Here is a 13,477-nt window from a genome sequence, read left to right on the forward strand (position 1 = left end):
TAAAGATCCCAAAGACTCCTTCCTCTTGTAACCATCTTTATTTATAGAGATGGAAGATGACGGGGTTGCAAGGACAATGACTAGCATGGCAGATCCACCTAAGCTACTTCTTAATAAGCCTGAGAGGGATATCTGGACCCAATTTCTGTTGGCTCCTTAGTGCTGCTCTTTTATTTATTTATTTTTTTGGGGGGGGATTGTTGTTCTCAGATTTGGGTCTTGGATGCCAGTCCACCCAGCATCCTGTGATACTTGACTCACTCTAATTACTCTCAAGAGATGTCAGATCTGTTGAAAGGACCATGGAGCCTAAACACTGTGGCAACATCAATAGTCTGTTTCTTTTTGTTATTCTTTTCCTTCCAACTTCTAGTTTAGGTTCAGGAGGTACATGTACAGGTTTATTATGCAGGTAGGTTGCACATCTCCGGGGTTTGTTGTAAAAATCATTTCATCCCCTAGGTAATTAGCACCGTACCTGATAGGTAGGTTTCTGCTCCTCACCCTCCTTCCAACCTCCACCCTCAAGGAAACCCCAATGTCTATTTTTTCCCTCTTTGTGTCCTCATGTACTCAATGTGTAGCTCCCACTTATAATTGAGAACATGTTTCTGTTCCTGCTTTAATCCACTTGTGATAATGACTGTCAGCTGCATCCACGTTGTTGCAAAGGACATGACTTTTCTTCCTATTTATGGCTGCATAGTATTCCATGGTATATATGTGCCACCCTTTCTTTATCCAGTCCACTGTTGATGGGCATCTAAGTTGATTCCATGGGCATCTAGGTTGATGGGCATCTAAGTCTTTGCTATTGTGAAAAATACTGTGATGAACATAATGTGTACATGTGTCTTCACAGCAGAACAATTTCTATTCCTATGGGTATATACCCAGTAATGGGATTGCTGGGTTGAATGGTAGTTCTGCTTTAAGTTCTTTGAGAAATCTCCAAACTGCTTTCCATAGTGGCCAAACTAACAACTCGCATCAGTGGTGTATAAGATTTCCCTTTTCTCTGCAACCTCACCCACATGTTATTTTTTGACTTTTTTCATAGCAGCCATTCTAACTGCTGTGAAAGGGTATTTCACTGTGGTTTTGATTTGCATTTCTCTAATGATTAGTGGTGTCGAGCATGTTTTCATATGATTGTTGGCCATGTGTATGTCTTCTTTTGAAAAGTATCTGTTCATGTCTTTTGCCTGTTTTTACTGGAGTTGTTTATTTTTTGCTTGTAAATTTGTTTAAGCTCCTTATAGACTTTCGTTGGATGCACAGTTTGCAAATATTTTCTCCCATTCTGTAGGTTGTCTGTTTACTCCATTGATAGTTTGTTTTACTGTAACAAAGCTCTGTAGTTTAATTAGGTCTCACTTGTCTATTTTCATTTTTGTTGCAATTGTTTTTGGAGTCTTTGTCATGAAATCTTTGCCAAGGCCTATGTTCAGAATGGTATTTCCTAGGTTTTCATCTAGGGTTTTCATAGTTTTAGGTTTTAAATTTAAGTTTTTAGTCCATGTTGAGTGGATTTTTGTGTATGGTAAAAGGAAAGGGTCCAGTTTCAATCTCCTGTATATGGCAGCCAGTTATCCCAGCACCATTTATTGAAGAGGGAGTCCTTCCCATTGCTTGTTATTGTCAACTGTCAAAAAACAGATGGTTATAGTTGTGTGGATTTGTTTCTGGGTTCTCTAACCTGTTCCATTGGTCTATGTCTGTTTTTGTACCAGTACCATGCTGTTTTGGTTACTGTAGCCTTGAGGGATAAACATGAAGGGGAATTTATCCAAGGGTCCTTATATAGATGTTCTTTTTTTTTTTTAACAAGGCCAGAATTATAAAGTCAAGAAATAATACATTCAGGGCTAACATATATTTAGCTCCCAATCCACAAAGACACTCAGATTCTTTCCCATCATCTACTCTATCTTTGATCAGCTTCTCTAATTCTAGCTTGGGAAGCCAATTGCTATTAGTCAATAGACCACATGCTTTATCAAATATTAGCTCATTTTTCCTTCACAATTATTCTGTGAAGTAGCCATTGTTATTGTTTCCTTCTTATGAATTAAATAAAAAAGCCTCTGAAAAATTAGAAAGCTAAGTGATCACAAAACTTTCATGTGAAATAGAGCCTCTTCTGATTCCATCATTTATACTCTTTTCACTGAGTGATAATATGACTGCCTAATTATACTTCCACATTATTCTCAAAATTTGCTTTCTTGAGACAATAAAATATAGGGCAAGAGGCTAAGAATGCTTTTGGGTGGATTTTACTGCTAATATAGATTCAGCTCAGCCACAGAAAGCCACTGATCTCTCTGAAGCAGTTCCTTCATTTAAAAATGAATCAGGGGGGGTGTCTATGTTGAAAGTGGTAAATACTAAATAAAACAACACCTATGAAAACTGCTCCATGTGAAAGCTTTTTAACTTTGTTGCATCAGGATATTGAGTCCTAGATAGGAGGTTTCTCCACTCTCGGGTTTCAAATAAATTAACCCATGATTTCTTTTAGTACTAAAATGGACTCATTTTGTACATTCAGATACCTGATTCACTTGGAATGTATGGTATGGAATATGGATCTCCCTTTAGCTTTGTTTAAATGTCTATTCATTTCAAATATTTTTAATTAAAATTTGTGTTAATTCAAAAGAATGTATTAAAAACCCCTCCCCCAAAAAAGAAGAAAAGAAAAGTGCTGTGTAACAGCAAAGCAATTTTTGAAAGTTAGCTACTATTTTCATTGTCGCTGCAGGGTCTCATTAGTTTCTTCACCTTACTCTCCCCACGTCATATCTGGTTTTAGAGCTCTTAGATCTGTCCCCAATCCTGGTCATTAACTGCTTGTATGTCTGTGCCTCTGACTAAACTGAAGGCTTTTTGAGGGTAGACACTTCATTCATTTTTTCTCCCACAGTTCCCAGAGTACCATCACACACAGAGTATGCACAACAAATGTGCAATAAATTAACTAAAGAATGATTTCTCTCATACACTGCTCTTGGAGCTGTAAAGTACACACCTATTTTGGAAACCAGTTTAGCAGAATCTATTGACATTAAATATACATGTATCCAATAACAAAGCAATTCCATTTCTAGGTGTATATGCAACAGAAATGCTTACATATATGCAGAAAAAAAAAAAAAAAAAAAAAAAAGCTCTGTCAGTACTACTTACAATAGCCAAAAACTAAACATGAATCAAATATCTATGTATAGTTGAAGAGATAAACAAAATGCAGTATATTTACATAATGGAATCTTATACATTCAGTGACAATAGGTTAACTATAAATACATGCAACAATATGGATAAATCTCACAAACGTAAAGTTGAGCAAAAGAAATCAGTCACAAAAGAAAAAATACTGTACACTTTTGTATAAAGTTTATAAATGGGTAAAATCAACCTATGCTGTTAGAAGCCTGGATAGTACTTATCTTTGGGGGGAATTAGGAAGGTGCTATATGGAGTTTTTGGGTACCAATCATGTTCTGTTTCTTCATCTAGATGCTGTTTACGTAAATCTATTCAACCTGTGAAAACTAACCGAGTTTTGCAGTTTTCTACATGTATGTTTTGTATCAACAGAGAGGTTTGAGGAAGAAAATGTAGATGATTGAATCAATAAATGAGAAAAACATGATGGAAAATAGTACGAGTTTTGATAGAGGTGAAGAATTTGAAAAGACCCTGAATAATCAGGTTGTTTTCCACTTTTCTAGCCCCTCACTTCTGCAATATCTTCCATACACTGTTTCTAGCAATACAAAAGTATTTGACGGTGCAACTGTATTGCATTCACTGCAAGTTTACTGCAAATTCTCCAATTATCTTGTATTCCCTGATCCTTTAGCATATGATGTTGAATTCATCCAGGATAGTCCTGCTAAGGAATTAGGTCCAAATCTTTGTTTTAACCTATATTTTCCCTTTTAGAATATGTGGATTTACTTCTCCTTTTATGGGTGAATCAAGAAACAAAAGAACCCCAATAACCTACTACTTAAACTAAACACAATGTATACTTTTTTGTTGTAACTAGTTATTGTTACAATAAAAATATTAAACATGTAGCAAAGGTATGTACCCAGTTGTCATGACCCAGGAGTCAATATTTATTCCCACCATTTATTCCCCGAAGTGCAGCATGAAAGAAAATGCAGAGGTCAGGGAAATGCAGATAATATATGCATTTGTGTCTCCTGAAACCATTATCTCCAGTCAGTGGCTTCATCCAAATCTTTTGTGTCATTTCTGAAACCTGGATGGCTGTCATACCAAGTGACCTCCTTGCCAGTTATTCCTTGATCAGCTGAAACATGTCATATCATTTTCTTTCCTTTGCTAGCAAGCAAGGAAGGGATAGTCAATCAGAGAGCAGAGAAAGACTTGTATTGGCAGCTACCATCTGCAGAGTTGACTAATTTATTGTGGACTTGTAAGATTATAATGGCAATCAAATGATCAAACAGGTCTAGGACTGTATCTTGGTGTGTGTGTGTTTCTTTGTTTTATCTTCTACTACTATTCCCACCTTAATTTTTTGAATTCAGAGCTATGTCCATGTTTCTAGATACAAAGATCCACTTTTTAGGTCCTAGAGGAGAAAGACAATGCACTTCTGGGAGTTTGTGGCAGCTCTTGCATATTTTTGTGAGTGTGCTAGGTACTAGAGATAAATGCTTTTATCCTAACTCCCAAGACCTTATTTCTTGCTCTCTGCCCAGATTCCTAGCTATTACTCAAGTTTTCCTTATTTAACAGAGGTTTCCCAGACCACCCCAGGAAGTTCTAGAGGCTCTAGGTTTGTGCTACTTTTAGTACTTTGCACCCAATTAGGTTAAAGGCTGTTAGCCCTAATTTGCACTTACCAGCCCACATTTCTTTCTGCTCTCAAAAGATTCCCTATCTCTCACAGAAAGAGAATGATAATCACAGTATACCTGTTACGTAGCATATGCCCTTGGCATTCCAAAAATATCTGTTGAATTACCCTCCGTGTTGAAAAATTCTCATTGAGAAAAATCAAAAGCCTTAGCAAAGTCAAAATATAATGTGTTTCAATTTGTCTATCACTCTGTCACAGAAGGAAAACAGGCCAGTTTGATGTTATTGATTCTCCACAAAGCCCTGCTATTTTTCACCCAAAACCCTGTGCTCTTACGGCTGCTTAGGAATTGATTTCTGGTGAGATATTCAGTTTGTTTGTTTGTTTCACAGTATGACACACTGATGGATCCATATCACAACGCACTATCGTGTCTACGCTTTCATGAGAATGGACTTCAAATTGCTCCTTTCATAGACTTTGATCACCTCTCCCAAGCTTCATGAATCATTTACAATCATTGTTAGTGGTTGTCATGTCCCTATTTGACCTTGGGTAAATTCGACTTTGCCAATTAAAACACATTCCACTTACTTAAAATGTAACCAAGATTCCCTGAGGACAAATCAGCATAGTGGTTAAAAATAGGATTTTCTTAACACTAATAAAATAGTCTATTTCTGCTTCTTCCTTACACATTGCTATGATTCCCATCTGATGCAAATTCTTCCCCACACAGTATCCCTGGGGGGTCACTGAAAATGTCACAGATGTTTGCATACAAATTCTCTTGGCTGCCATCTGAGACCCACCATGTTCCTCCTCTCCCGCCCCTCTACTTTGATGTGTCCTGTTGTTGCCAGCCACAAAAGCGTCATGAAGCTGCCTATGTCCCTGAGGCACTGTTAACACCCACCAAAAAGTGACATCTGCTACCACGTCTTCATGTGAGATACAGGCTAGCTCACCTCGCTCCCGATCCCTCTGTGCCACTCTCTGCCACAGCAGCCACAAAACAGCACTGCCATAGGGACTTAGCATCTTATGGTGCTTTTGCTTAAATAGCACCTTCAGATTTGATGCTCAGTACTCTTTCTCTGTGATCAGACAAGAGTGTGATAATTAAGCCATAAACAGAGTGGCAGACACTAGGTGCTTTTCCAGAATGACCCCAAACTCCTGTACAAACTATTTTTTTCTCTGTCCAAACTGTCTTCTCCGAATGATGCCTTCCTCAAGAGATTCATAGTCCATCATGACAACAGAGCACCAGTGGGTATGTGCAAGTGGCCTTTAGACATACTCCCATATATTTGCATCATAATGTGACTATAACTTAGGGTCAAGCTAAGACTCTCTTCACATTAAATAATAGAAAACTAGTAGCTACAGCTCTATGTTGTGTCTTCCTATTCTCCCATGCTATGTGTTACCCTGTCCACAGATTATAGGTGGCATTTAACATTTTTCTGTTTTGGGGACTTCTGTTACCTAGTCAGCTCAATTAAATTTCATAAAAAGTTATTGAGCAATTCCAGTATGCCAGATATTTGCCAGTCCATGCAATATAACAATAAATAAAGCAGAAATTTCTAGACTCTAGGGTTTTCTAGCCTATTGGAAAGACACGAACAAGTATTTACCATGTAGATTGATGAATTTCATAATAGGGTTAAATATAGATGGGAGCATAGAGGGGAGGAACTTTTGTTAGTTCAGGGATCAAAGAAAACTTCCTGAAGGAGGGCATGCCCCAGTGAAGTGCTGAAGGACAAACAGACCTTATCAGATAGGTCAGGACAGAGAACGGTGAGGGCAAGAGAGCATCATGAACCAAGATTCTGAGGCCTGCAGATCTGAGGCACACCAAGCCTTGGTGTTCTTGGGAGAACTCCAAGTAATTGGAGATCATGGGATCATAAGGTGAAGTATTAAAGATGGGTAGCAGTAGGGGATTGCATCTATTTGTGGCTGCTAAGGCTTATGGCCACGTCTTTTATTCCTCATTCCAAACCATGAGGATTTGCATCTTCTCTATGGGTTTTGCAAAAAAAAAAAAACTTAACAATCCCAAGTATCCGTTATTATTAGTAAAACATTTGTAAGAGAGAAAAGCTAAGAAATAAACAATTCAGTGGGCCAGTATAATAATCACTTTTGCTCGCTCACCTCAGAATCCAATACAGTAGACAGCTGGCTCTATTCCACACAGTCATTCATGTATCCAGGATTCATCCATCTTGTGGCACAACTATCTTCAACAGCTGGCCTTTAAAGTTCCATGAAAGAGCCAGAGAAAGCATGGAGTGTTCTAGGGAAAGGAAGATATTTGGTTAGGAATGGCATTATCACTTTTGCACACATTCTCGTATTTAGAACTCAGTCACATATCATAAATCTAATTGTAAGAGAAACTTGGAAACATGGTCTTCCCATGTGCCCTCAAAAAAAAAAAAAAAATGAAACCATTTAGTGTAAATACATGGCACTGTCTCAGACATATTTAGGAGCAAGGAAAAACTAGAATTGACCACTGCTTCTTGTAGTATTGATCACTGGTGCAAAGAATCATAGAAAAAACATGGGGTTACCCCACCGTTATATCTTTGTATTGAACATTAAGCCATTTCCTTGTAATAAAGTCAGGCTGAACACACCATCCTAAGCACTGAGAATGGCAGATGACTACATTTTGTGGCTCTGTGTCTGGATATATATGTGCAAGACAGAGCTAAACATTTAAATGAGGCCTTGTAAGCTACTAGAGAGAATCAGAGAATGTAGTATGCAGCTTTCTAAGCAAGAAGAGTCTGTGAGTTTCATTAATGAATACTGTAGTCTGAGAACTAGCCCTTAACGTTTTCCCTCTGAGTCTATAGTTTTAAGGCTGTTAGCAATTTTTTCCATATAACAAGATGTCACATTCATAAGAACACTTGGCAACGCTGTCTCCTAAGACCATTTCTCATTGGCCATGGTTGCAATAGAATCAAATTAAATTTGAGAGGAAAAAATGTACCTTTTTATCTTCCAGGAGCAAATATCTATCTAATAACACAGCCCATGTAACATTTACACATAGATCTGAAACGTTAGCTTCTTGGGAAAAATGATAGAAAATGAGGAAGGTCATTTTGGCTCATTACATCAGATTCTTGCAAAGCTCCACAGACTTTTGAGCTAATCCTACATTTTTTATGTGTATCATTTCAGTGCCTAGCTGTATTTGTGGGGCTGCTTTTTCTAAAGACCTCTCAAAATATCACAAAACATCTTTTTATCAAGATTTAGATGTTAGAGAGGAATATAAAGCAATAGAATAGCTTGTGAAAAGGCATTACATTTCAAGAAACACCTTTATAATGCTGGTTTAGGAATGGTATTGAAATACATTTTACAGCGGTTATCATTTTGTGTGAGATATTTGAGTTTCCAAACTTCCTTCACTTTTTACCCTCCTCCTTTCACCCTTTGGGTAATTGCAATCATCAGTATTTTCATAATGAGGATAATGAAAGTCACCTTCTTATAGCGTTGGTATAGGTATCAAATGAGGTAATATGCACATAATCATTTTGTAATAAAACTTTGCATCTGTTATTATCACTTCATCTTGTCCATGCAGAAGTGGCTTTCTCTCCCCTGCCCTGGGTGCATTCCTCCATGACAGTTTTATCCCCTTAAACTGGAATGATTTATTATAAAGTCAGGACTCTGGGATAGGTATAAGTTAGCTTAAGGATAAACTTAATGTATTAGCTCTCAAAATGAAAAGTCTGTGAGACTAGGCTTCAAACAAAACTAAATTTGGGTGCTGAAATTATATGGTCTCTCTCTTTCTCTCCCCACCTCCTTACTTTTTTCCTTCTTTTCCTCTCTCCTTTTCTCACTCTCCATCTCTAATTACGTTTTCTTTAGGAGCTTTGGAGACTATTTCTGATCAAGAGAAAGCCCATCAAGTCTAAGCTTACATGGTCTTCTGGCTACTAATTTCAGAAGGAGAGAAACATACTCAATCAGTGTTTCTTTTGGTTTCCCCATAATAACTTTAATTGGTTTTCCTGAGTGAGTCACTGTGTCCCAGGGGAATGTGAACATTTGATTACACAGCTTAGTCATCCACTCCAGCAGCAGTGGAGTTGGGCATCCCAAATTGACAGCCCCAGCAGAATCACATAGGCTGGCAAAGGGGTGATTTTCAAAAGGTATGAGGGGCAGACACAAAATGGCAGATATTGTATCATATTCTATTCCACATTAGACTGTGATCTTCTGAGGAGAGGCAAGTTGGACAAAACTTAGTACTGAGCAGATAATAGTAACACTTAAAAATATTAGCGGAATAGAAGAACTGTCCATCTCACTTTTGACTAAATGCAAATTAGCATGGCTAATTGAGAAGATAAGTTTGTAAAGCATGGAATGTGTTGGTATTACACATAATCAACCAAACCTAGGTATTACCATAACCTGATAATAATCTCAGAACTTTTCAATAACCTTAGTAGTACAAAGCAAATTTAGTAAGTAAATTGAAACTATGGAATTTGTACTGAATTCCAGTGGAATAATAAATAAGAGGGAAAAACAAGCAGATTCCTCAAAATCATATTAGATCTCAGCAGTTCAGTTTTTATTTTTGATCTCCAAACCCAAGGCCAGGTGCACTGGCTCACACCTGCAATCCAGCATTTTAGAGGGCTGAGGTGGGCACATCTCTTGAGCTCAGGAGTTTGAGACCAGGCTGGGCACATGGCAAAATCCCATTTCAACAAAAAATACAAAAGAAAAAAAACCAAACTAGCTGGCCATGGTGGTATGCACCTGTACTCCCAGCTGGCCAGGAGGCTGAGGTGGGAGGATCATTTGAGTGCAGGTGATTGAGGCTGCAGTGAACCTTGATCATGCCACTGTACTCCAGCCTGGGCGAGAGAGTGAGATCCTGTCTCACAACAACAACAACAAGAAGCAATAGTTCTGCTTCTAGTATACAAATGACATCTTCAAGTTAAATTCATTTGAGGTGAATTTATTTGAAGAGGGAGACTAAGAGCAACTTCAGGAGGTCCACCTTTAAGTGGAAATGAGCAATTCTGTAAAAGTTTGAGGGCAATATGTACATTACAAAACACAGGCTTTAGGGGCAAAACTGTGTCACTAATACAGAGGCATATCAGATAGACCATTAAAATGAGTTGGAGAAAATTAAGAAGAAACTGATGAGGATAAAACCCAATAAGAAGGATAGAAGCATGAGAAGCCTCATTCCTAATTAGCAAATGAATACTTCAATGAGAGCCTTGGCTTTATTCTCCTCATCTAAGTCAAGAGAAATGAGAAGAACTGTAAGAAACGTTGGACTAGACCTTTGAATCTCTTCCTAGTGTCCAAACTTCTAGGACAGTATAGTATTCTGTATTCCCCAGAGGTATTTTCAGATCTTTCTGTTAAAGACGGATTAATGTGGGCTAGTCTGTTTTAGATACAAAGCTCCTATTTTGCAGTCATCACTACATACCTTTCAATTAGAGGCTCACACTATCTACTTATAACCTTATACCCTAACATCTGTATCCCCATCACTATCATCAACCATCCTCCATGATTCATGTTGTTTACCACCCTGTCTCCGTCAGTAGTGTCAGCCAATTCACATCCACCCTGATGATCCATCTGCTGTGTTGACTTCATGGTCATCTCAATGTCCTCTCAAATAATGTCCTCCTCCTTACCCATTTCATCTAGCTAGTAATGTGCATTTTAATGGGGGCTGTTTGTATGTGACACCTAACACACAAAAAGTGAGTTTTCAGTTCAAGCATACTCAATACTAAGGTAGAGACCATCAGGAAAGATATGTTGAACTTAGGGGATCTTTTAGCACTATCAAATTTATCATCTTACTTTACCACCCTCATTCAGTCATCTACAAATGCTCACCTCACAGACCCAAACATGTAAGCTCTTTTATACCTTTGTACTTGTCTGCTCATATTATACTTTCAAAGTAAAGTTAAGAATCATAGGCTCTATAAATTAATTACTGTTTTGTTGTGTAACCTTGCCTTCACCTCCCTTTCCAAAACATGAGCTAAATTTAGTACCAAGATCTATTCTTCATCTTCACTCCTTGCCAACCAGGTGAAAATGAATTGTCACAAGATAAATAAAAAGCAAAATGTTATTTCACATATGAAAATTCAAGGAACTCAGAATAGTAAAACAATTTTGAAAAAAAAAGTTGGAGGACTCACATTTCCCAATTTCAAAACTTATTACAAAGTTACAGTAATCAACATATTATGGGAAGGATAAACATATACATTAATAGAATTGGATTGAGAGCACAGGAAGAAACCCTCACATTTATAGTCAATTGATTTTTGACAAGGATGTGAAGATGACAATTCAGTGGAAAAAGGAATAGTCTTTTTAACAAATGGTGCTGGAACAACTGAACATCACATTCAAAAGAATTAAGTTGAACCCCTACCTTACACCATATACAAAAATTAACTCAATGAACAAAGACCTAAATGTAAGAGCTAAAACTATAAAACTCTTTGGAGAAAATAAAAGGTAAGTTTTTATAACCTGAGATTTGGCAGTGGTTTCTTAAATATGACACTAAGTGAGCAAGCAACAAAAGAAAAAATGGATGCATTGGATTTCGTCAAAAGTAAAATCTTTTATCCTTCAAAGGACATCATCAAGAAAGTGAAAACACAACTCACAGAGTTGGAGAAATTATTTGCAAATCATATATCTGGTGAAAGGACTTGTATCCAGAATATATAAAGTGCTCTTACAACTCAATAATTAAAAGACAAATAACCTAATTAAATATTGAAAAAGGAAAAAAAGGAACAAAATAAATGGAAAAGTATCTGAACAGACCTTCTCCAAAAAGATATACAATGGCCAATAAAGACATGAAAAGATGGTCAGCATTATTTGCCATCAGGAAAATTCAAATCAAAACTACAATGTCACTTCATATCCACTAGGATGGCTAGGATAAAAAAGACAAATAATAAAAAAATGTTGAAAAGGATGTGGAGAGATTTGAACCCTTATATACTGCTTGTGGAAATGTAAAATCATGCAGCCACATTGGAAAACAGTCTGGCAGTTCTTCAAAAGGTTAAACATAGTGTTACCTACCATATGGCCCAGCAATTCCACTCTTATCCAAGAGAAATGAAAATATATGCCCACACAAAAACATGCATATGAATGGTTATAGCAGCTTTACTCATAATAGGTAATAAGTGGGAATAATTCAAATGTCCATCAACTGATGAATAATGACACAAAATGTGGTATACCTATGCAATGGAAAATTATTGTACCACAAAATGGAATAAAGTACCAAGACATGCTACAGTATGAATGAATCTTGAAAACATTACGCAAAGTGAAAGAAGACAATCACAAAGGCCCATATACTGTATGATTACATTGATAAGAATGCCAAGAATAAGCAAATCTATAGAGACACAAAGTAGGGTCCGTTGTTTTCTAGGGCTTGGAGGAAATGGGGAGTAACTGTTAATAGGTACAAGATTTCTTTTAGAAATGATAAAAATGTTCTAAAATTGATGGTGACAGTTGCATAACTGTGTGACTAGACCAAAAACTATTTAATTATATACCTTAAATGAGGGAATTATATGGCATGTGAATTATATCTCAATAAAGCTGTTATGTAAAACAACAACAACAACAACAAAAACAGTGTCCTGTCATTTTTATTAGCCCAGAGGAAATTGAAAACTATCACAAGTTTATCAAAAATTTGTCTTTTTGATCCTGGCTTAGTAGTCATTTCAGACTACATGGTTTCCTTTTATTGATATTCTATTGGTGAGGTTTGTTGATGCCATAGTCATCAGGGTTTGAAATTCTTAAAAAAAAAATCACCAAAATACCCTGGTTTGAGGGTCTTTTTTGCAAAACTCTTACAAACCTGTCTGCATATGTCATACTGAATACTCTCTCAATAGATAATTTCTATCACTTGAGAATAGATTTGTAAATTCATTTTTTGTTGTAAAGATAACTACGTACTATGATAACACATGGTGGCTTCTTTATTACTTCAAGTATCAAGAGCTCTTTCTCTTGTTTCTACTACTTGTATCACTGGACTCTCCCACTGAAATTTTTGTGTTATTTAAGAGCTATTTCTACCACGGGGAAGGTGATGAGAGAATAACAAGTTGAGCTTCCTGGTTCTTGAGTTAATTGGGAAAGTATAGCTCTATTCTCTAGAATTTGCCCATCTTATCTTCCTCACTACTTGCCTTTTGGAAGAAGATTGTGATTCTTCATCGAAGACTTCAACCCCATACCAAATCCCTAAGGCGCTATGGCCTAATGTCCGAAAGCTCCTCCCCACAAATGCAACCTAGAATAAGTCTGACCTTCCTTCACCTCTGAAATTCCGGGAATAAGCCTCATGCTGCCATCTGTCTAGGTCAACAACTTTAACCACTGCCTTTTGATTATTCTTGAGGTCATAGGTTTATTAAAAAGAAGCTCTGACTTCTCACTCTGACTGAAGGTGTCTAAATGAGAAGCTTAAAATTCTGACTAGAATCTAACCACATAACTAACTAGAAATTCTGA

General features: G+C 37.0%; 1 long non-coding RNA gene across 1 annotated transcript in view; it reads right to left on the reverse strand.

The window, feature by feature from the left end:
* LOC103237451 (uncharacterized) overlaps window positions 1–13,477 on the reverse strand; it is a 592,913-nt gene that overhangs the window by 529,440 nt on the left and 49,996 nt on the right. Inside the window, exon 2 of the long non-coding RNA XR_005240932.2 lies at window positions 7,016–7,157. This is a non-coding gene — a long non-coding RNA (uncharacterized lncRNA). The remainder of the gene's footprint in view (window positions 1–7,015; window positions 7,158–13,477) is intronic.

The sequence above is a fragment of the Chlorocebus sabaeus genome, chromosome 8 (assembly GCF_047675955.1).
Source record: "Chlorocebus sabaeus isolate Y175 chromosome 8, mChlSab1.0.hap1, whole genome shotgun sequence".
NCBI lineage: Eukaryota > Metazoa > Chordata > Mammalia > Primates > Cercopithecidae > Chlorocebus > Chlorocebus sabaeus.